Consider the following 21,530-nt stretch of genomic DNA (forward strand, 5'->3'; position numbering starts at 1 on the left):
CAAGAATGTTCATAATACAAGAAATAGGGGAAAAAACGGCAATCACAGGAGAATGGACATCCTTACAATGAGATACTGCTGAGCACTGAGAAAGAACAGAGTTGAACTACATAGAACCACAAGAATGACTCTCACAGGCATAACGAAGATCAAAAGAAGACAGACATGACAGAATAAACTGTGGGACTCCATTTACATCAAGTCAAGACAGTCAAAGCTAATCTATGGTGACAGAGTCTAAATACCGGTTACCTTTCTAGGAGGAAGCATGAGAAGCCTCCGAAGTTGCAGGAGAAGGTGTGACTTAGTCTCTGGTGCAGGAAGTAGCTACGGCAGGGGGCGAGACCTCTTCCAAAGTTGGGAAGTGAAGCTACAGGTATGAGACAGATAAGAGATGCTCTGTAAGGTTGAGCAGCAAGAAAGAAGGCCATGAAGTAGGCTGTATGCTGAGACATCAGTGGCTCAGGGAGTGGTGAATGTTTGGATCAACGCTTGTATGGATGGCAGAGCTGGTGCAGGAGAGAGCTGATCAGAAGAAACACAGAGCAGATGTGAGCCAACCAGTTAGAAGTGTTTTGGCGGCATCTTGGCAAAAGATGATGAGAGCTTAGAGCAGGATGTTCGTGGTGGAACCCATGGAGGTGGTAAAGATGATGGATTCATGCAATATGGAAAACAAAATAAGCATGATGATGGTGGCTGAATGTTGGGTTAGAGGAGGCACAGTGTTACGAGTTTGCACAAGGTCCCACCTTCTCAACTCTCTGAAAAACAGGGCCATCTACTGAAACTGTGGAGGATGGAGGAGTGGGCAAGATCATTATTTCCTTCGTATGCATGAAGAATTCGATGGAACATGTGGGATATAATGCAAAAGTAAGTAGTTGGAAGAGGCTGTCCGGCTGAGGAGGGGGTTAGAGACACATCAACTGACTGAGCTGTGCAAGGAAGCAGGAGAGGGGCAAGAACATTACTCTGCAGTAGTGCCAATCTAGACACTTGATGACTCCAACTATTCTCAGCAGCCCAGATGTGGGCCAGACAAAGCCAAGTGTCATCTTGAGGTTTTACAGTAGAGAGCCAGGAAGATAATGCAGCTAGGGATTGCTTCTATCTGACAAATATGAAGATAGATGAATGAATGGCTGGAAAAGGGTGGGATGCAGAGCATAGGCAGAGATAGTAAAATAGGAAAATGATACCCCAAAGGAAGACAATAATTTGCCAGTTACCAGTCGAAAAGAAATTGAGATCTATGAATAGATGCACAAAGAATTGAAAAATAATCATCTCAAAAAAACTATGAGCTAAAACAGACAACAAAATCAGAAAAACAATACGTGATCAAAATAAGTTAAATGAACAGACAGAAACTTTAACATACAACCAAACATATATTCTGGAGCTGAGAATATAATGATGAATCAAAAATTCCATAGAAAGCTTTAACAGAAGATTTGATCATGCAGGAGAACCAATGAATTCAAAGACAGATCATTTGAAATTATACAGTTGGGGGAGGGGAAGAAAGAATGATAAAGAGTGAAGAAAGCCTATGAGACTTTTAAGAACCAATATATGCATTGCGGCAGGGAGGGTGGGGTGGGGTGTAAGACCCCTCATGATGGAATTCGTGTCCTTATAAGAAGAGCTCTCTCTCGCCTCCATGTGAAATGTGAAGACACAGCAAGAAGGTAGCCAGCTGCAATCCAAAGACAGAGTTCTCACCAGACACCCACCCTCCTAGCACCCTCACCTCAGACTTCCAGTTCCAGAACTGTGAGAAATAAATTCTTGTTGTTTAATCCAAAAAAAAAAAAAGAACCAATATATGCATTATGGGAGTCCTTGTAGAAGGAGAAGAGAAGTGGCAATAAACTTACTTAAAGAAATAATGGGTGAAAACATCCCAAATATGTAGAGAGATATGGACCATCCAGATAAATGAATCTCAGAGTTCCCCAGTCAGTTTCAACAGAGAGAAAACTTCAACAGGACACTTTATAATCAAACTGTCAAAATCGAAGACAGAGATTTTTGAAAGCAGCAAAGAAAAAGCAGTTTGTTATACACAAGAGATTCTGGAGGAATGTCGTGGGTTTCTTCTCAGAAACGTTTGTACCCTTTCCATTATAAACTCTGAGGATCTAATGTACAGAACAGTGACTATAGTTAATAGTATTGTATCACATACATGAAATTTGCTATATCAAATAATCAATTTGTATATTTTAAATATATTTATATTTAAAGTACATAATATATATAAATTTATTTTTTGTCAGTTGTATGTCAGAAAATTTTTAATGAAGGCAAGATCAGATTTTTTCCAGGAGGAAAAAACAAAACAAAACAAAAAACCCTGAGTAGTTTATCACCTCTAGAACTGCTTCACAGGAAGTCCTAATGGAATTCTTCAATAAAAATTTTAGGGATTTCCCTCGTGGTCCAGTGGTAAAGAATCCACCTTCCAATGCAGGGGACGCGGGTTCGATCCCTGGTCAGGGAACTAACATCCCACATGCAACTAAGCCTGCACGCCACAACTACTGAGCTCGTGCGCCTCAACTACAGAGACGCCTGCACGCCACAATGAAAGATCCCACGTGCCACGATGAATATCCCACGTGTTGCAACTAAGACTCGACACAGCCAAAAATAAATGTTAAATTTCTAAAAAATAATATTAAAATGTGGGAGTATAATTCGTACTGTAAAGGCACATATATAGTCAAACTCAGAATACTCTAATATAGAAAGCTACAAATTTCCAGTTATGAGATAAGTGCTGGAAATGTAATGTACAACATGATGACTGTAGTTAACACTGCTGTATGGTATATTTGAAAGTTAGAGTAAATCCTGAGAGTCCTCATCACAAGGGAAAAAACTTTTTTTTGTTTCTGTGTAAGATGATGGGTATTAACTAAGCTTATGTGGTAATCATTTCACAATATATGAAAGCCAAGTTATTATACTGTACACCTTAAACTCATACAGTGCTGTATGTCGATTATAGCTCAATAAAACTGGAAAAAAGAATATACCAATATAGTAGTGGTATGCATAAATCACTTTTAAGTCTAGTATAAAAGGTAAAAGACAAAACTGTTAAAACAACTGTGACTACTGTAATTTGATATGGATAAACAATATTAAAATGTAAATTGTGACATCAATAACATAATATGTGGGTTGGAGAAGTGAAATGTTACAAATTTTTGCATGCAACTGAAGTTGTCATCATTAGCTTAAAACAGATGTTATATCTATGTTTTATGTATGCCTCATAGTAACCACAAAGAAAAAACCTCTAGTCAATTCAAAACATAAAGGGAAAGGAATCACAGCATACCACAATCAAGAAAAAAAAAGCCACAAAGGAACACAGGAAGAGAGGAAGTAAAAAAGGACTTTTAAAAAGTCAGAAAACAACAAAATCACAATGGTAACTCCTTACTATCAATAATTACTCTCAGACATAGGCTGAAAATGAATGACTGGAAAAAGATATTCCATGCAAATGGTAACCAAAAATGGTAAGAAGGTAGCTACACTTATATAAGACAAAATAGGCTTTAAGTCAGAAACTGTCAGAGAGACAAAGATTGTCACTGCATAATGATGAAGGGGTCAGTCTATCAAGAAAAATATAAAAATTTAAAATTTATATATAGCCAACATCAGAGTTCCTAAAAATATATGCAGTCTTTCACAGGTCTGAAGGGAGAAATAGACAGCCATACAATAATAGTTGGGGGACTTCAATACCTCACAATTATGGACAGATCATTCAGAGAGAAAATCAATTAGGAAACAGCAGATTTGAACTATCAGTCCAGCTGAACCTAAGAGACATATACAGAACATTCCATCCAACCAGTAGAATACACAGTCTTCTTAAATACATACAGAACATTCTCCAGGACAGATCATATGTTAGGCCAAAATACAAGTCTTAAGAAATTTAATAAGATTAAAATCATATCAAGTATCTTTTCTGACCACAATTGTATGAAACTAGAAATTAGTAACAGAAAGAAAATGAAAAATGGAGAATTTAAACAATATACTCTTGAGAAAAATCACTCAAGTCAAAGAAGAAATCAAAAAGGCAAATTTAAAATACCTTGAAACAAATGAAAATGGAAATGTAACATACTAAGTCTTATGAGATGCAGCAAAAGCAGTTCTAAGAGGGATGTTTATACCAATAAATGCCTGCATTAAGAAAAAAGATCTCAAAAGTCTAACTTCATACCTCAAGGAACTAAAAAAAAAAAACGAACACAGGCCAAAGTTAGCAGAAGGAAGGAAATAATTATTAGAGAAGAAATATATTAAATAGAAACTAGAAAAACAAAACATCAACAAAACTAAGAGTTGACTTTTTGAAAGGATAAACAAAATTGACAAATCTTAAGCTAGACTAACCATGAACATAGGAGAGAAGACTCAAGGAAAGAAAATTGTACATAAAAGAGGAGACGTTACAACTGATGCCAACGAAATGAAAAGGATCAAAGGAGACTACTATGAACAACTGTATGCCAACTATTATGGATAAGCTACAAGAAATGGACAAATTTCGGGAAACATACAGTGTACCATGACTAAATCATGGAGACACAGTAAATCTCAACAGACCAATGAGTAAGGAGATTGAATCAGTAATCAAAATCCCAGGACCAGATGGCTTCACTAGTGAATTCTACCAAACATTTAAAGAATTAATGCCAGTCCTTCTCAACCTCTCCCAAAAAATTAAAAGAGGAGAAACACTTCCAAATGCATTGTATGAGGCCAGTGTTTTAAACTGATACCAAAGCCAAATAAGGCTACTACAAGAAAACTACAGGATTTCCCTGGCAGTCCCTAGGATGCAATGATGTTCAACCTATGCAAATTAATAAATGTGATATACCACATTAAAATGAGTGATAAAAAGCATATGATCTGAATAGATGCAGAAAAAGCATTTGATGAAATTTAACATTCTTTCGTGATAAAGATTAAACAAATTAGGTATAGAAGGAACTTACTTCAACATAGTAAAGGCCCTATATGACAAATCCACCATTAACAACATAGTTAGAAAAGCTGAAAGTTTTTCCTCTAAGATTAGGAACAAGACAAGGGTGCTCACTATCACCACTTCTAGTCAACTATCACCACTTCTAGTCAACAAAGTAGTGGAAGTCCTTGCCAGAGCAATTAGGCAACGAAAAGAAATAAAAGGCATTCAAATTGGAAAAGAAGAAAAACTGTCTCTGCAGTTGACATGATATATAGAAATCCTAAAGACTCCACCAAAAAACTGTTAGAACTAATAAACAAATTCAGTAAAGTTGCAGGATACAAAATTAATATACAAAAATTAGTTCAATTTCTGTACACCAATGAACATTCTGAAAAAGAAAATCCTATTTACAATAGCATCAAAACCAAAAAATACCTAGAATAAATTTAACCAAGGAGGTGAAAGATCTGTGCACTGAAAACTATAGAGTGAAAGTAAAAACTAAGTGAAAGATTGAAGACACAAACAAATGGAAATTTATCCTGTGTTCATTGATTGGAAGAATTAATATTATTAAAATGCCTAGATTTAATGCAATCCCTATCAAAATTCCAATAGCATTTTTTATAGAAATAGAAGAAACAATTTTAAAATTAATATAGAATCATAAAGACCCTGAATAGCCAAAACAATCTTGTACAAGAACAAAGCTGATGGCATCATACTTCTTGATTTCAAAATACACTACAAAGCTATACTAATAAAAACAGTATAGGGCTTCCCTGGTGGCGCAATGGTTGAAAGTCTGTCTGCCGATGCAGGGGACACGGGTTCATGCCCTGGTCCGGGAAGATCCCACATGCCACGGAGCAGCTGGGCCCGTGAGCCAGAGCCTGTGCTCCGCAACGGGAGAGGCCACAACAGTGAGAGGCCCGTGTACCACAAAAAACAAACAAAAAAAAAAAACAGTATAGTTCTGGAATTAAAACAGACACATAGATTAAAGGAACAGAATAGAGAGCCCAGAAATAAAGGTATGCATTTACAGGCAACTGATCTTTGCCAGTGGTGCCAAGAACACAAAATGGCAAAAGGACAGACTCTTCAATAAATGGTGTTGGGAAAACGTGCAGAAAGAGGAAGTTTCACACAATATAAAAAATCAGTTCCAGTATATAACCTGTATATAATGGAATATTATTCAGCCTTAAGGACTAAGGAAATCCTTCCATTTGCTACAACATGGATGAAACAGGAGGACATTTAGTTAAGTGAAATAAGCCAGAATGAGAAAGATAAATACTGTATATGTTGAATCTAAAAAAATCAAAACTTATAAAAGAAGGGGGTAGAATTGTGGTTGCCAGGTGCTGGAGTTTGGCGGTAATGAAGACATAATGGTCAAAGGTACAGTTTCAGTTATGCAGTATGAATAACTACTAGAGATCTAATGTACACCATGGTGACTATAGTTAATAATATTGTGTACTTGAAAGTTGCTAAGAGTAAAGCTTAAGTGTTCTCACCACACACTTAAATGGTAACTATGTGAGATGAGGGAAATATTAGCTTGATTTTGTAAACATTTCACATGTATACATATATCAAAACATCACATTGTACACCTTAAATATACAAAATTTTTATCAATTATACCTCAATAAACCTGGGGAAAAAAGATAAAATAGCCCAATGCAGAGAACAGAATGGTGGATTCCAGGGGCTTAGAAATGGGGTGATGTTGGTCAAAGGGTACAGAGTTTCAGATATACAAGATAAGTAAGTTCTGGAGATCTACTGTAGAAACAAACACAAACCCCTAAACATAAGACCTGAAACTGTAAAACTCCTAAAGAAAAAGGGGGATAGATTCACAACATTAGTCTAGACAATGATTAGTCTAGACAATGATATGACACCAAAAGCATGGGTGACAAAAGCAAAAATAGTCAAGTGGGACTACTTCAAACTAAAGTTCTATACAGCAAAGGAAACAATCAATAGAATGAAAAGGCAACCTCCAGAATAGGAGAAAATATTTGCAAATCATATATCTGATAAGAGGTTAATATCCAAAATATATACAGAGCAACAGTTTTTAAAAATTAGTAACTTGATTTAAAAATCAGCTAAAGACTTGAATAGATATTTCTCCAAAGAAGACATACAAATGGCCAACAGGTATATATGAAAAGGTACTCAACATAACTAATTGTCAGGGAAATACAAATAAAAACTACAAGGAGATATCACCTCACAAATGACAGGATGACTATTATCAAAAAACCACAAGACAAGAAGTGCTGGTGAGCTGGTGAGGATGTGGAGAAATTGAAACCCTTGTACACTGTTGGCGGGAATTCAAAGTGTTGGAGCAGCTATGGAAAACAATGTGGAGGTTCCTCAAAAAAGTAAAAATAGAACTACCATACAATACAGCAATCCTGCTTCTGGGTATTTATCCCAAAGGGTCAAAATCAGGGTATTGAGATATCTTCACTCTCATGTTCATTATAGCATTATTCACAATATTCAAGATGTGAAAACAACCTATTGACAGATGAATGGATAAAGAAAATATACATATATGCAATATAATTTTATAATATATATTACTATATTATATATAACATATATTAGATATTTAGCCTATCACATTTTTTAGGCTGGATAATACTATATTAAATATATAAATGTATATATAAGTATGTAAATATTTCTTTTATATATAAAATACAGAATATTCAGCCTCAGAAAATAAGCAAATTCTGCAGTATGTGCCAACATGGATGAACCTTGAGAATATTATGCTAAGTGAAATAAGCCAATCACAGAAAAACAAGCTCCACTATTGTATGAGGTATCTAAAAGAGTCAAATTCATACAATCATAGAGTGTAACCATGGTTGCCAAAGGCTGGGGGGAGGGGGAAATGAAGAGTTACTAATCAATGAGCATAAAGTTTCAGTTCATCAAGATGAATGAATTCTTGAGATCTACTATATATATCATTGTACCTAGAGCCAACAATACTGTATTATGCAGTTTAAAATTTGTTAAGAGTTAAAAATTTGTTAAGGTGTATCTCATGTTAAATAGTCTTACCACAATATGCTTTTAAATTTTAAGTAAGTAAATAAATATTTCAACAGACATTGATAATGTCTCCTTGGGGCAACACAGTCACCTGTTGAGAACCACTTCATTTTTAAAAAACAGTGTATCAAAAATTTTTTGATAAAAATGCAATATTAAAGAAGACCTAAGTGAGGGGCTTCCCTGGTGGCGCAGTGGTTGGGAGCCCGCCTGCCGATGCAGGGGACACGGGTTCGTGCCCCGGTCCGGGAGGATCCTACATGCCACGGAGCAGCTGGGCCCGTAAGCCATGGCCGCTGAGCCTGCCCGTCCGGAGCCTGTGCTCCGCAACGGGAGAGGCCACAACGGGGAGAGGCCCAAGTATTAAAAAAAAAAAAAAAAAAAAAGACCTAAGTCAATACCTTAAGAGGCAGAAAAAGGAATGTGGAAAGAATATATGTGACATGAACACAAGGCAAGGTAGCCTCAGAGAGTGGCAGCATTTGGATCAAAATATTTCCGGGATGACACAGGATGACGACTTGTATTTTCAGAGTGGGCACAGGGGTGCCCCTCAGCACGACCAGCCTCATGAGTGGCTCCCAGGGTATTAAGCTTCTCCCCAGTAAGTCAGGGAGGATGGAGCTCAGACTGGCTCCCAGAAGTGCACTGGCTTCCTCTATTTGCTGGATCTTTAATCTCTTGCTAATACCTTTGTTCCTATGAAAGTAGTACATTGAACAGCCAAAGCTTAAGTGTAATAATAAATTATGGGTATGTTCCTTACTCTTTCCAGACAGATTTCTAAGCCCTCTACTTACAGTTATAGTTTCTACAATTGACTATGTGTTTGGGCCCCATCGTCTGGGGTAGTGTCACCATGGTCTTCGTCCTACATAGGTTGAAGCCATGAGTCCAATCCAGTCACAAAAAAACAGCCCTTCCCCCAGTCCTAACCATGAAACCAGAGCCACACACATCATGTTATACCTAGTGAGGTGTTGCTTCCTTTTCCTCACCCTCTTTCATTTTGACTGTTTAGAGGACTCTATTGTTATTTTAGGCCAGTGAGTGGTGAACATATCTTGTTTGTTGCTTCATGTTTCTCAACATTTGGCCCTTTTTTTTTTTTTTTTTGCGGTACCCAGGCCTCTCACTGTGGTGGCCTCTCCCGTTGCGGAGCACAGGCTCCGGACGTGCAGGCTCAGCGGCCATGGCTCACGGGCCCAGCTGCTCCACGGCATGTGGGATCTTCCCGGACTGGGGCACGAACCCGTGTCCCCTGCATCGGCAGGCGGACTCCCAACCACTGCACCACCAGGGAAGCCCACATTTGGCCCTTTTATAGTCATTGTCGGTGATACCCATGTCTCTCAGTTTTGCTTTGCTTCCTGGACAGTGAAACTGTAACTGTATGACTCTGTTCTCTAAAGGGCATTCAATCATTCTTTCCATCATCTGTTAATATTTAGGAGTTTCAGATTCTCCCTAGGAATCTGTGATTCAATGAACAGTGGATGGAGAAATAATGTCCCAGAACTCATAAATCCTATAACAGATGTACATGCTAACATTATGCATATAATTAATTATATAAAGATTACTCAAATTAACTATACTAGGTTCTTCAATGAAGAAATCCACGAAATGCTGAAATAGTGTGGTAGAGGAAAATTTTTTGTTTGGAGATCTGAAAGAAGCCTCTCACTATGAAAGTTTGATGGATTTTCTAAGCATAGTTCAGGTGCTTCTGACATTAGGACAACCAACTGGAGGAATCTCATGGAAGTCTTGTGCAGCCTCAGGGTAATGGTAGAAATCTGATGTTTTGAGAATAGAGACATGGGTAGGACAGCACGATATGAAACTGGAAAAAAAATCGACAGATGGTTCTGGATAGGCACTTGGGACAGACCAAGAATTCTGAAGTTTGTCTTAAGAAAAATTATAGGCTAATGAAGGGGTCCAATCAGGTAAGTAAAAATGAATTTTACTGCCATGCACATGTGCAGGGCTAGCCTTTCCTTCTGTGCACTTACACACTGCCTGCCTGAAACCTGTCAATAGCCTCCATTGCTTTGTGCACACCTGTAGCAAGATCCTGCAGCTACCGAAGGGCATGCCAACAGCCAGGGCCCCCACAGTTGCTTGTAGGCCTGAATTAGGCCCTATCTCCTGTTCCAGGCCACACCACTGGGCTTACTTACAACTAGCCTCCTGAAGTGCACTGTCTGGCCCAAACCCCCATTGCTGGCCTACAGTGCTGTGGCACATGGCTGGGGAGATCCTGCAGCCACAGTAGTGCATGTCAACAGCCAGGGCCTCCACAGCTCCTTGTGGCCTCAGATTTGACCCTATCTCATGTCACTGACCTGCACTCCTGGATTCACCTTCAGCTAACCCCTCTAGCTGTGTGCCTGCATACCCCCAGCCTAACTCTTAACCCCAGGCCTCTACTACATGCACCCATGGCAAGACACAACAGCCCTGGTTGTGCACACTGCCAGTGCACTCACAGTTGACCCTGGCCTTTACAGTTGACCCTGGCCCCCACTGCTACGCATGTGTCTGGAACTGGCCCCTGACAGTTTACATGCACCTACAGCTGGCCCCCACAGGTGAGCATATACACACCACCAGCTCTGGCTACCACTGCTCCATGCCTTGTTCCCTAGCCACTGGACCTGGCGGTGCTGCTGAGGACCCCAAAAATCCTTGCAGCCTCTGTGGACCCCCTACATCACTCACCAATGACCATGAAGTTGCTGATGCCTTGTACCCCAGCAGCCTAAGCCAGAGTCACCACTCCCACCCAGACCCAGAGACAACACACATATTCACACTTCATGCCTTGCAGCACTAGAACCAGGGTCTCAACATGTTCCAGCATGCCTCCACCTGCAGGTGAAGTTCCTTCCTTCCCAAAGTCAGTCCATAAAGTCTGGAAGAAGTGACTTCTTCTTCAAATGGACAGACACCCATGCAAAGCTACAGAGATCATGAAAAATCAGGGAAACATGATACCACCGAAGGAACACAGTAAACATCCTATAACTGACTCACACAAAAAAGGCACTACATGAATTACCTGACAATTCAAAATAGTTGATGTAAAGATGCTCAGAGAGCTACAAGAGAACAGCTAAACAGTTTAACAAAATCAGGAAAACAATACAAGAACAAAATGAGAAGTTCAACAAAGATAGAGAGCTTTAAATAAAAAGACCAAACAGTTTTGGAGCTGAATAATACAACGATTGAACTGAAGAATTCAATAGAGAGCTTTAACATCAAAATAGCATAAGGAGAAGAAAGAACTGGTGAGCTCAAAGGCAGATTACTTTAAATTATCCTATCAGAAAGAGAAAGAGAAAAAAAGAATAAAAAAGGATGAAGAAGAAGATTGAGAACTACAGAACGTATGGGATACCACTAAGAGAAACAATCTTTGCATCATTGGAATACCAGAAGAAGAGAGAGAGAAAAAAAGACTCTTTAAAAGAAATAATGTCTAGGGGCTTCCCTGGTGGCACAGTGGTTGAGAGTCTGCCTGCCGATGCAGGGGACACGGGTTCGTGCCCCGGTCCGGGAAGATCCCACATGCCGCTGAGCCTGTGCATCCGGAGCCTGTGCTCCGCAATGGGAGAGGCCACAACAGTGAGAGGCCCGCGTACCACAAAGAAAAAAAAAAAAAAAAAGAAATGTCTTGAGAGCTTCCCAAACCTGGGGAGAGATACTGACATCCAAGTTCATGAAGCTAATAGGTAAACCAAAACATTTCACTCTAAAACAGTCATCTCCAAAATACCATAAAATTGTGTAACATCAAAGACTAAGTGAGAATTTTCAAAGCATGAAGAGAAAAAAATTTTCTCTCATATTAAGGAACCCCCAGGGACTTCCCTGGTGGTCCAGTGGCTGGGACTCCACACTCCCAATGCAGGGGGCCTGGATTCTACCCCTGGTCGGGGAACTAGATCCCACATGCCGCAACTAAGAGTTCTCATACCACAACTGAAGATCCCACATGCCACCAGTAAAAGATCCCACACGCCACAACTTAGGATCCCACATGCTGCAAAGAAGACCCCGCACACAGCAAGGATTCCGTGTGCCTCGGCTAGGACCTGGTGCAGCCAAATATAGATAGATAGATAGATATTTTTAAAAGGATATAACACTTAAAAAAAGGAACCCCCATAAGTCTATCAGTGATATCTAAGCAGAATTTTTCAGCCCAGGAGATAATGAGATGATATATTCAAAGTGCTGAAAGAAAAAAACTGTCAACCAAGAATACTTTACCCAGCAAAACTGTCCTGCAGAAATAAAGGTAAGATAGACTTTCCCAAAAAAAGAAAAGCTGAGGGAGTTCATGACCACTAGAACTGCCTTACAAGAACTGCTGAAATGAATTCTTCAAGCTGAAACAAAAAGTTGCTAAGTAGAAACAGAAAAACATATGAAAATAGTATTACACACTGGTAAAGGTAAATATATAGTTAAAAGTCACAATACTCTAATATTGTATCATGGTGGTGTGTTAAACACTTAACTGTAGTATAAAGGTTACATGACAGAAGCATTAAAAATAGCTATAGCTACAAAAATTTGGTAATGGATACACAATATTAAAAGATACAAATTGTGACATCAAAAGCATAATGATGGTTGGGTGGAGTAAAAGGGTAGAGTTTTTTTATGCGATCAAAGTTAAGTTGTCAATTGGCTTAAAACAGACTGTTACAGCAATAAGATATTTCACATAACACTCAAGGTAACAAAATAAAGACTTATAGTAGATAAACACAAGATAAAGGGACTCAAAGTATACCACTACAGAAAATCATAAATTCACAAAGGATGGCAACAGAGAGGAAAAAAGAAACAAAGGGACTACAATACAGCCAGAAAACAATTGCAAGCAAGATGGCAATTGCAAGTCCCTATCAATAATTACTTAAATATAAATGTATTAAATTCTGTAATCAAGAGACACAGAATGGCTGAGTGGATAAAAAGAAAAATCAAGATCCAACTAGGTGCTGCAGAGAGGAGATTCACTTCATCTTCAGGGACACACATAGGCTCAAAGTGAAGACATGGAAAAGGATATTCCATGCAAATGAAAACTAAAAGACAGCACAGGTAACTATGCTTGTATCAGACAAAACAGACCTTAATTCAAAAAGTTTAACAGCAAAGAAGTTAATTATGTAATAGTAAACAGTTCATTCATTAAGCGGATATAATAACTGTAAATATATATGCACCCAACATTGGAGAACCTAAATGTATTAGGCAAATAGTAACAGACTGAAGAGAGTAATAGACAACAATACAATAATAGAAGGGGACTTCAACCCTACTTTCAACAGTGAATAGAAAATCCAGAGAGAAAATCAGTAACAAAACATTGGACTTGAACTATACACATGGAATGTGTATACACAAGTGTACATGGAATGTTCTCCAGGATAGATAATATGTTAGGTCATAAAACAAGTTTCAACAAATTCAAAAAGATTGAAATCACACCAAGTACCTTTTCTAAACACAAAGGTATCGACTAGAAATCAATAACAGAAAACTGAAAAGTTCAAAAACATGTGGAAGTTAAACATATAATCTAAAATAACCAAAGACGAAAACAAAAGGGAAATTTGAAAAAATACCTTGAAACAGAGGAAAATAAAAACACAACATACCAAAACTAAGGGATGCAGCAAAAGCAGTGCTAAGAGGGAACTTTATAGTGAGTAATGCCTGCATTAGAAAAAAGAGCTCAAATAAACAATCTAACTTTTCAACTCTAAGAACTAGAAAAAGAACAAACTAAACCCAAAGTTAGCAAAAGGAAGGAGATAAAGAACAGAGTGAATATGTAAAATACAGAAACAATGGAGAATCAATGAAACCAAGAGTCAATTTTTTTGAAAGATAAAACTGACAAACTTTTACGCAGACTTAACAAGGAAAAAAGGAAGAGGACTCAAATTAATTAAAAATGATTGAGGAGGGCTTCCCTGGTGGCACAGTGGTTGAGAGTCCGCCTGCCGATGCAGGGGACATGGGTTCGTGCCCCAGTTCGGGAAGATCCCACATGCCGCAGAGTGGCTAGGCCCATGAGACATGGCCGCTGAGCCTGTGTGTCCAGAGCCTGTGCTCCACAATGGGAGAGGCCACAACAGTGACAGGCCTGTGTACCGCAAAAAAATAATAATAAAAATAAATAAAACTCATATGGAAATGCAAAGGATTCAGAATAGCAAGAAGAAATTTGAAAAAGAAGTACAAAGTTGAAGGACTGCATTACATGATTTCAAGACATATTATAAAATTATATTAAGACTAAGATATTTGCAAAAATATAGATGAAAAAAGTACAGAAAAAGAGTAGCACATATAAGAGCAACTGATTTTTGAGAAATGTGTAAAGGCAATTTAGTGGAGAAAAGATAGTTCTTTCAACAAATGTTGTGAAGCAACTGAATATCATTTTTTTTTAAAGAACTCTGACTCCAAACCTTACACAGTGCATTATAATTGACTCAAAATGGATTATAAACCTAAAACTGAAAACCTCCATTAGGGAGCATAAGAGAGAATCTTCTTACTATGGGTTAGACAAAGACTTTTTACATACAATCCAAACACATGTTCAATAAAATGAAAAAAACAATATATTGGACTTTATTTTATCAACATTACAATTTTCTGCCATAGGAAAACTGTTAAGAGAATGAAAAACCAAGCCACAGGCTAGAAAACTGTACTGGCAAATCTCATACTTAATTAAGGACTTGAATCTAGAATTTAAGAAATCTGAAAAATCAGTAATACATCAGAAAAAGATTTTAATAGGCAAAAGATCTGAACAAACACTTAACCAAAGAAAACAGAGGGATGGTAGTAAGCACATGTAAAAATTCTAAACACTGGCCATTAGGGAAATACAAAATAAAGTCACAGAGAAATACCACTACACACCTAAGGAAAATGGCTACAATCAAAAACACTGACCACACCAAGTGCTGGTAAGAATATAGAGCAAATAAAACTCTCATACACTGCGGGTGGGAATGTAAAATGGTATAACCACCTTGGAACAGTTTGTCAGTTTATAAAAAGATATACATCCACTTACTCTTTGACTCAGTGTATTTATCATGTTCTTTATTTTCTGTATTTTTTGATGTTTTGACATCTTAAAAAGCTTGCTGGAGAGACCACCCCTCCCAGGACTATCCCATTCTTGAGACAGCAAAGGGTTTAGCCAAAAGTATGTCTCTAATGTACAAACCAACTGATCCAAATCTATAGCCCCAACCACCAAGTCACACACAAAGCCAATATTTCCCCTGCCCTAAACACAAGGCCAGGTACCAGACAATCTGAGACCAGTTCTCTAGTCCAAAACCTGCTGTCATTATTCAAACTAGCCAATCCTAAGCTGTTTACTCTGCCTTGCTCCTCCCACAAAAACCCCAATAAAGGCTGTGGCCTCTGCCTTCCCCTCACTCTTTTCTGCCTCCTGACCAACAGTGGTGATCTCCATGTAGCCCTATGTGTCCTTTCCCTTGGGAAATGTAATAAAATCTTTCAATGGTATTAACATCTCTGTGTTAGCACTCAGTCACTGCATAAGTTAAAATGCTGTGGTCACAAGTGAGACATTCAAGCCTTTTACTCCTAAGTATTGGAACATGAACAAAAAAAAGAACAAAGAGTATCACTCATCATCCAGGTACACAGGGGTTAAGCCACAACCCACTGCAGTCACCACCAGCAGTGTACCTTGAGGGGAATTCAGGATGAAAAAACAGGATGAGTCACTCTGTGCTTTGGATAAATGGTCCCCTAGATAATTAGATGCATATCTCAGGAAGAACTTTAGTGACCCCAGATTCTTGCATCTTCTCATACATAGAAAAGCACTAAAATCATTAACTTGAGATATCTGTTCTTTGTGATTAGCAGTAATCTTTTACCAAGATGTATGCTTGACTACATGTATTTCCTAGCCAAAAAATTCATATATATACTGGCTCCTCCCCTACGTTTTTGGAGCAGTTCCTCAGAGCTGTCTCCTGGGCTACAGTCCTCAGTAAGACCCTGAATAAAACTTAAACTCACAACTCTTATGTTGTGTTTTTCTTTAAGTTGACAAACCCAAGAGAAAGCCTAGTACATGAATGTCCATAGCAGCTTTATTTGCAGTAACTCCAAACTAGTATCAATCCAAATGTCCATTAAAAGATTAATAGAAAAACAAATTGTGATATATCCATCAAGTAAATACTACTCTCTAATGAGGCAAATAAAGTACCCATACATGCAACATGGAGAAATCTGAAAATAATTATGATATGTGGAGGAAAAAAAGGCAAAAAAGAGTAAACATCTTGTTATTCCATTTATACAAAATTCTAGAATTGGAAGTTTTTAGTGAAAGACATGAGAATGGGGAGCTAGGGCGGGAGGACAGGAGGGATTATAAAGGAGGATAAGGTAACTTGGAGGGTGAGGAATTTGTTAAATATCATTAAACCATATATGTATAATGCCCATACATGACAAAACATCACATTTTACACTTTAAATATACAGTTTACTGCCCATCAATTATATCTCAATCCAGCTTTCAAAAAATCTGGATCTCCTGCTTCTCTTGAAGAACTGGAATATTTGACAAACATATTGACTTGACCATAACTATTCTCAGCCCTCTGGTGGGACACCCCTACTTCAATGGAAGGAAAGAATAACAAGCAATAAAGACTGTGAGTCACAAAAGTCACATTCTTGGACTACAATATCTCTTCTCTCAGTCTCCATTTTCTTGCCTGTCTAACAGTGGCTTTGAGGTAAACAGCCCAAGTAGCCCCAGGAATCCAGAAAGCTTTAAGATTATTTGCTCTGCCGGTGACCCTTGTCCATAGAAGAAATGTAAATCTAGAAGTACTGAGAATATCTGTACATGCTCATCCCTCATAGCTTTAGTGAGCAGAATATTTCTGGAAGCACTTCAGATGGGGTACATCCTCTTTAGCTCGCTCCCCCCAACTCTAATCACACCCAGTGTGTGAATGTAATTATGCCTCCAATGACCTTAGACCACTCATGATTTCCTCCAGAGAAGGGGAGAGTACAGAGGTCTGCCTTCTCTGGGCACACTGGGTAACCTGATGCACATTAGCCAGAAGGCAGAGGCGAGATGGCTTCTGCCACAGGTACTGGCAGTGATTTAACTCAGGCAAGGGCCTTGAGCAGGTCAAACTGCATTACAGGTCCTGAGAGCTTCCCACATAACTGGCACTCATAGGAAATCTCCCCACTGTGGACGTTCAGATGTGTGAGATACAACTTTTGGTTGATGGCTACTTTATAAAGACTACTGTCAGAACTTCTCCCTGGTGTCATTCCCGTTGACCAAGCAAACACCCTGCACTGCAGAGGCCTTTCTCCAGTTTGAACTTTCTGGTAACAAATGAGGAAAGGCCACTAGCTTAAGGCTTTTTTACAATGTGACTTCTCTGATGTTTAATGAGGCTGGACTTGTGGCTAAAGAATGTCCCACATTCACTGCATTCATAAGGCCATTCTCCAGTGTGTAGTCTCTGGTGTTGAACAAGTGTGGGTTTAAGGCAGAAGGGTTGCCCACATTCGTTGCACTCAGAAGGCTTTTTGCCAGTGTGAACTCTCTGGTGTAAAATGAGGCTGGATCTTTGGCTAAAAAAATTCCCATTTTATGCACTCGTATGGCTTTTCACCAGTGTGAACTCTCTGGTGTACAAGGCCAGAACTTTGGCTAAAGGATTTCCTACATTCAGTGCACTTACAAGGCCTTTCTCCAGTGTGGGTTCTTTGGTGCCAAACAAGTGTGATTTTGTGGCTAAAGAATTTTCCACATTCACTACACTTATAAAGTCTTGCCCCAGTGTGAATTCTCTGATGTTCAATAAGGCCAGAGCTTCGCCTAAAGCATTTCCCACATTCACTACATGCATAAGTCTTTCTCTAGTGTGGATTTTCTGGTGCTGGACAAGTCTGGCTAAAGGCTTTACCACATTCACTACACTCATGAGATCTTTCTCCAGTGTGAATTTTCTGATGTTGAACAAGTCTGTGTCTATAGCTAAGGCTTTCCCACATTTGCTGCATTCATAAGGCCTTGCTCCACTGTGAACTCTCTGGTGTACAATAAGGCTGGAGTTATGGCTAAACAGTTTCCCATATTTGCTGCACTCATAGGCCTTTCTCCAGTGTAGACTCTCTGGTGTTGAACAAGTGTTTGCTGCTATAGGCTTTCCCACATTTACTGTATTCATAAGGCCTTTTTCCAGTGTGAACTTTCTTATGCCAAACAAGGTGGGAACTTCTGCTGTAGGCTTTCCCACATTCACTGCGCCCATAAGGCCTTACACCCATGTGAACTCTCTGCTGTACCATAAGTCTAGAGTTGTGCCTAAAGAATTTTCCACATTCAACGCACTGATAAGGTCTTTCTCCAGTGTTAACTCTTTGGTGTTCAACGAACTTATTTTTGTGGCTAAAGGCTTTCCCACATTCACCTATCATGCCCTTCTCCATTGCGAAAAGTCTCCCTGCATTCAGTGCTTCTAGGTGAATTCCCCTTGCTGTGAGTGTTCTGGCGCTGGAGAAGGCCCAAGCTGGGCAGGAGGTCCTTCCTACAATCCCCACACATAAAGGGATTCTCTGACATGTGGACTCTGCAATTCTTAACAAACAAAAGCCAGTCCTCAACCCTTCTGAGGTGTTTCTCTCCACTGTGCTGCTTCTGTTGCTGGTGAATGCTTACACTGAACCAGAGTTGTTTCACACATGCTGCACACGTGCAGTTTCTGCCTGGGGTATATTCCCTGCTGCTGAGACAGGTACAAAATGTCTTTCAAGACTGGGCCACAGTCTGTCATACACAGTGAAGTAAGTCAGAAAGAAAAAGACAAATACAGTATGCTAACACATATATATGGAATTTAAGAAAAAAAAATGTCATGAAGAACCTAGGGGTAAGGCAGGAATAAAGACGCAGACCTCCTAGAGAACGGACTTGAGGTTATGGGGAGGGGGAAGGGTGAGCTGTGACGGGGCGAGAGAGAGTCATGGACATATACACACTAACAAACGTAGTAAGGTAGATAGCTAGTGGGAAGCAGCTGCATGGCACAGGGATATTGGCTCGGTGCTTTGTGACAGCCTGGAGGGGTGGGATAGGGAGGGTGGGAGGGAGGGAGACGCAAGAGGGAAGAGATATGGGAACATATGTATATGTATAACTGATTCACTTTGTTATAAAGCAGAAACTAACACACCATTGTAAAGTAATTATACCCCAATAAAGATGTTAATAAAAAAAAAAAAAAAATTTTAAGGGAAAAAAAAAAAAAAAAAAAAGACTGGGCCACACATCCCACAAGTGTAGGCCTTTTGGGTGGTTGGACCTGCCTTGGGAGTCCTGAGTTGTAACACGCCTTGAGAAAGTGCCTCCTCATCCTTCATTCAAAACCAACAATCTGAAAGCATGCAGCCTCTGGTGGGAGGGGGCAGCCCTATCACAAATGTACTTCTTACAAACCCAGGAATTAGTACATAGGACTGTTGGAAGGACAAAGGGGCTGAAGTGAGGTAAGAAAGGGTCTGCTGTGCAGTTCTGAGCCTGGCAAGATCACACAATGGGGAGGTCTACTATGGGCAAGGAAACAGGTGGGATGCAGTACAGGAAGAAGAGGCTGGGTCTCCCAACTCACTTCTCTGCAAATGGCTTTCAGCAGGGGCTTGTCTGCTAGTGACATGAGCACTGAACAAAAGGGGAAATCAACTGCAACCAAGTAGCTGGTGTTCATGTACTGCTTAGAATATGTCTACATCTCACCAATACATTATGTGTAGCTCAATGTTGGAGAGCCCTTCTGAGGGAGCCGTGGAGAGGAACAGGGGAGACCTGAAGGCCAGACAGGCATGGATTAGCCCTGGCCAGAAGTCAGATTAGAAATGATAAAGGGGCAAATTGTCAAGAATGGAGATTAAAAGATAGAAGTAAATTATGGCCCCTGACCTTGGCATGAAAACAACAATGGGCACCAGAGAGGTTCCTGGTGTGATGTGAACCCAGCCCTGACATGAAGCCATCCCTCAGGTCCCACCTCCCAAGGCCAGTCCCCCTCCAGGGCCCTCTTGCTATGGCTGGAGTCAGGCCTGCCCTGTCAGGCACCCACATCTCTCCCTGCAACTCCAGTTGGGCAACTACATGGAACCTGGAAGACACAAGTCCTAAGTGAAAGACAAGGCAGGTGAGTAGACAACACTGGTGCAGAGCAACCCACCCCATGAACACAGGGAAAAAAACTAATGTTACAAAAAGAAACCTGGAGGAGTATCTCATAGGAACAGCCCAGTGGTCCCCACAAGTAGTGACCATGTTGGTGCCTGCAATTCCTGGCACAGTCAGGCATGAGGAAATGCCAGCTGGAGGGAAGGGGGCAGACCTGGGGCAGAGAGTTGCAATATATCTGGACAGTCACTCTGCTCGGGTGACCAAGTCTTTGGGATCCACTGGTTTCATTGCAGACTTCCTACTCCCATATCCTTCCCTGAAAGGCTTCAGGGATGCTGAAGGGTTGCTTGGGAGAGGATGGGAAAGTACACTCAGCCAAGTCTGGCACCCACGGCACCTATGAAAGAAGACACAGGAAGGGAGCAATGTCCACAGTCTGGCTGTGAAGGAAAGAGTGGCCCCTGGAGAAATAAGGAAGGAAAGAAACCAGTCAAAGACACTCGGCTGAGTGTGAAGGACTCACCCAGTGAGGCTACAAGTGCAAAATTCTCCAACATCACATCATGGTACAGGAGCCTCTGAGTCCCTCAAGAAGCTCCCACTCCTCCTGAGACAAGTCCACAGCCACATCCTCAAAGGTTACAGTGCCCTACCATGATGGGGAAGGCAACGTCCCTGAGCAGCCTCTCTCCCCAGGACCCTCAGTTAGTCCCCCAGACATCCACTCCCTGCCCCCACTCCTCTCCAGCTCCAAAACTCAGGATATACGAGGCCCAGATGCCACTGGTGCCAGCATTCTCCTTCCTATTGATCAATGTGCCATCCCACATCCACGATAGGCATGTGGGCAAATAAATGCCATCCAAGCACTGGGTATGGCATGAAAGTCTCCACCTCCACTCTTGCCAGCAAGTTCCACAAGGGTTCCCAGATCATGCCTCCCAGACACACCAAACATGGGCTCAGTTTTCTTCCTTTAAGCTGCTGGGAGCAAGTCCCTGGGACCTTCAGTTCTCACTCTCCCCACTGAGCGCACCACTCCATTGACAACACCTCCCCCACATTTCCAACCCCCCACCAACACTGCTACCTCCTCCACCTCAGCCCACACCAAAGGCATCTCCCTGGCCTCCCCAC

The 21,530-nt window shown here is 40.2% G+C and overlaps 2 long non-coding RNA genes across 4 annotated transcripts in view; one reads left to right on the top strand and one right to left on the bottom strand.

Annotated features, from left to right (window-relative positions):
• The window catches only part of LOC309836505, a 35,327-nt gene extending 32,187 nt beyond the window's left edge, over window positions 1–3,140 (top strand). For 2 of the 3 annotated variants that reach the window (XR_014298156.1, XR_014298157.1), the window contains one exon: window positions 776–3,140. This is a non-coding gene — a long non-coding RNA (uncharacterized lncRNA). The remainder of the gene's footprint in view (window positions 1–775) is intronic. The other variant, XR_014298158.1, reaches the window with a different exon arrangement.
• Window positions 1–21,530, bottom strand: part of LOC309836507 — a 37,168-nt gene that overhangs the window by 12,339 nt on the left and 3,299 nt on the right. The gene's annotated exons all lie outside the window — the stretch shown is intronic.

This window comes from Grampus griseus, assembly GCF_964374135.1.
Source record: "Grampus griseus genome assembly, chromosome: 19".
In the NCBI taxonomy this organism is placed as follows: Eukaryota; Metazoa; Chordata; class Mammalia; order Artiodactyla; family Delphinidae; genus Grampus; species Grampus griseus.